The sequence below is a fragment of the Triticum dicoccoides genome, chromosome 1B (genome assembly GCF_002162155.2).
Source record: "Triticum dicoccoides isolate Atlit2015 ecotype Zavitan chromosome 1B, WEW_v2.0, whole genome shotgun sequence".
Taxonomy (NCBI): Eukaryota; Viridiplantae; Streptophyta; class Magnoliopsida; order Poales; family Poaceae; genus Triticum; species Triticum dicoccoides.
Window position 1 is genome coordinate 685,983,273 of NC_041381.1, and position 4,363 is coordinate 685,987,635.

Below are 4,363 nucleotides of genomic sequence, written 5' to 3' on the forward strand. Positions count from 1 at the left end.
TGGGGTTTTCTCTTCCGTTGGAAAAAGGTACATGTTGATGAGAAAACTACAGACGTATATCGATAATTCCATAAGCAACCTAAAAATGTAGACATGCCCCAGCAAAATAAAGGACGTACTCCATCATGACAAAATTTCTTTCCTGGGAGGGCTCCATCATGGCTTTAATCGTGAGTGCACTTTCTCTTTTGTTGGATCGAATTGAGTCAGTAGTACTCTGTTCTCCCGGTGGATGGACATATGGCCGAAAACTACTTTAGAACCTAAGCATCTTTCTCAGTGCTAGTGAAATGATTCAACCAGAAACCAACGATAAAGCATATCTTCCTTAAAATACGTACGCACATGGACAAGCAGCTGCTTTACCTAACTGCACCGGCCTGATTGAAGGATCTTCGTAACGAAGCTCTAAAAAGCTCATTTCACGGTAGCTATCCTCGCAACTCAGCAAGAGTTCAAAGGTCATGAAACAGAGCACGGTGGCAGCAGATGGCTCGATATGGTGGGCACTGTGTAGTACTCTCTCTGTAAACTAATGTAAGACGTTTTTGCCACACTTATGAGAGTTTGACAATGTGTGGCCACCAAACATGTCTTAGTTCGAGAGATAACTATTATTAAAAGGTTTTAATAAAATTGCATGCTTTTTGTCAAGATTCCCTAAACCTTGAAATTATTATACTGGAGCATTTTAAACCCCTTCCGGGTTTACCGGGGACAAAACCGATGTAATATTCCGAAAAACAAGACAAGAAAAGATGCATACATGTTTGTGTGGCCGAGTATGCACATTTAAGTTCTGGTCAAAATATACCCCACCCTGTTCACGAGAAAAAAAGCGCGCAAACTTTCTTTTGGATTCCCTCAAAAGAATGGTGCCAAAAGTTAATTATGTGGTTAACCAACTAAATTTGCCCCTATTTTCTGTTCGGTCCATGTACAAAATAATCATAACCCATCACGCTTCATCTTCCCTACTCGTCTGCAGCATCGTCTGTTCTACTTCCATGTCAACCATTCCGCCGAAATCCTTCATCCCACTTCACCACCGAGGTGGCGGAGGTGGTTGTCGAATATGATCCCATGGAGGTTGATGAAAAGGTGGTGGACGGCCTTCTCTATAAAGCATCCGTACACAACTCCACTAAGGCCTCCTCTAATTTACATAAATTTTATAGGAATTCTACAGGAGAAGATTTTTGTAGGAAAATTTTCTTCGGGGCCCTTTGTTCCGATGGAATAGAATCATATTCTATTCAGGTTTGGTTCTTTCTCTCAATTTTTTTTCAGGTTTGTTTCCTATCATTCATATTGCAAAGGAAAAGAAACGTGAGCTCAGACCCAATGACATCTATTTTCCAACCCTATGTTATCCTTATTCATAAGATTTGGGATACATGACATCTCAAACCCTATAGCTTTCCTATTCCTCTGATATTCCTATGCAATGAACCAAAGGAGGCTTAATACTGTGTTGCAACTACTCACCATGACAGCCCTTAATCTATTGTTGACTCAACAATAACAACTCAATATTAAAAATTATGGAACTACGTATTAAAATTACCCATGCATGCACAAACCGGACTTTTTTTGAACACACAAATCGTATAATTTTGATACAAAGTAAGTACCACGCGTGCGCCAATACCTAACTATGTATCCGCCCAATAAAAAGAAATGAGCACCACCAACAAATGAGACCGGAAGAAGGGACTCGGAAACATACAAGTTGCTTACATTGTGTACATTCTAGATATTATAAATTAGTTAATACATTTGAACTTGATAGTCCAGTACTAAAAAGCATCACGAAAATTATTTGTTGGATTCTCACACTCCAAAACACTCTGCCAAGTTCCATTGAAAATGGATGATATTATGGAATACTATTCATATATCAATACACGATACATGAAAAGTTTGAACTATATTTTTGGAGTAACATGACAATATTTGTTTGCTTGGATTCATGGTGAAATCCATAAGAATTTTACAAGCATCCCAAGCAAAATTAAAAAACAAGTATTTGAAGAACATAAAAGTGCAAACCAGTTTAGGACTTGTATTCAAAATGATAAATATTTGGAAAATACGACAATTTTCAACCATTATACATAAAATAGTATTCACATTTTAAACATTGCTAGATATAAATAAAGATAATAGTTAAATGTATTATTCGAAGGATGTATTAACAATAACAAGAACCTAAGTTTTAAGGAAGTAAAAAAGATCAATATAAATATGGCAGAATACTATCATTTATATTTTGTAATGTGTAGTGCACATGCATGTAATTTCTTTAATTCTTTAACATTAAGAAAATGGGTTTAAATTTTGTATGTAGAAGACCACATACAAACACCCACCAAATATCTTTATACTATAGATCAACCAATGGAGTTGACGTCATAGCTCGATTGGGTTTGGGTGTGGTCAGCGACAAACATGTCTGATCATGAATCTTTTTTATTGGTAGAAGGGGGAGAATAGAACTTTCACCCCATATAAATTCTGGTTTGAAACATCTTGGTTGCTGAAAGAGAATTGAAAAGAAGAGGTTATTTCTAGATGGTCAACAAGATGCAAGACTAATATTAAGGATCAAAACAAGATGTATCCCAATACTTTAGAAAGTATTTGAGAGGTGCTGGAGCTGCTAAAATTGCTTTAGACGGGGCTGCTGACAGTATTGGAAAAGTCCTTAGTTTTTTACTTCATTCTGTCGAAATATGAGAATTTCCAGCTTTTTAAGATCTGGTGGTGCTACCCGAAGAATTAAATGAATAACCATTGCTGTTAAGAACAACCGAGATCCAATGAGAATTTGCGTGTAGCCTTTTGTCTTTGACACAAAAAAATATGGTTGTGGTCGGTCACTTCTCCGGGCCGGAATCGAGAAGTGGAAGTCATAAAAAAGAAATGTTAAATCGAAATATAAGACACAGATCGATGATGTCCGATAGGCGTGACATGATGCTAGTGGTGCTGACCAATCGCATGCAATTTTGAGGATCGCTGATTTGTTGTAGCATTGTAGCTCATTTTATTCTTTAGGCCATCCAGATAGGGAAGAGGATGAGGTGTGAGAGCCCATGACGCCCAACCAACTAACACCAGTACAAGTCAAGCGGACGCGCAATGGAGACGGATCTCGTGTTTGTTATCACGGTGGAGCAACTCGAGTCTTTACTTCAGGTGCTGCATAATAACACTATGACAGAGGCATGCTACAAGATCGTTGGCATCGATTGCGTGTCAGACACTCCGGCCATGGCGATGGCGCTGCTATGGCCACGCTCACCAAAATCGGTGTCGGTAATGAGGTCCGCGGGAGCATCCTCGTCAACAAGATCATCGTTCTCAACACCCATGCTGTCGACATCATTGAAACCCCTACAATATGCTTATCCATACCCAACTCGACGGCATCACCTGCGCCGATTTGGTATAGCTAAATTTGAAGGTCACACATTTAAGTAAATCAAATGAGTAATGATGAGTAAGGTTCCATAAACTGCACATCTAAGCTTGCATTCACAGTTTGAATCCTAAAGCATATACCTTAAACCACCAACCATCTCGATATCCATTCGGGTTATTTTAAAGCCCGCACTTCTACTTTTCAGCAATCAAGTGATATCTGAAGTTACCTCATGTATTAAATCAAGTGACAAACATGGAGCAAGTGATGTTGCAAAGTAATGTGACATGTTATAATCTTAAGAAATATTTTTGATGGAACGACGGTTTGCACGCAATTAAAATCATATGAGATACAAACTGTGTTCTAGGATGAGCACTTAGCAATGCAAGAATGATACGTCTCAAATGTATGTATAATTTTGATTGTTTCATGTTGTTATCATACCACTTTTACATATTGTTAGCTACAACTTATATTATTTTTATTTGTACTGGCCTATTACTCCAGTGCCAAAGATCAGTTCCTATTTTCTACTGCGGAGTCGGAATGACATAGAAACTTTTGTGGAATAAAATACTCCCGTATCTAGAAGATGTAGGTCGGGGGAGCCACGAGGGTGCCACGTGGCCTCATGGCGTAGGTACCCCCTACCTGCGCCAGGGTCCCGCATGGCTCACCCCTAAGTCGGTTAGGGTTCTACTTTGGCAGAAAGGAAGCTAATTTTATGAAAATCCTTAAATTTTAATCGCAATTGGATTTACAGATCTCTGGATATAAAAGAAATGATGGCCGGCCTAAAAAAAGTGTCGAAACAAATATAAGAGAGATCTAATCTTGGAGAGACTCTCGCCCCTCTGGGAGCCATGGAGGCCACATAATAGAGGGGGGAAGCTATCCCAATCTAGGGGGGAGGCCATGGAATAAGAAGGATGA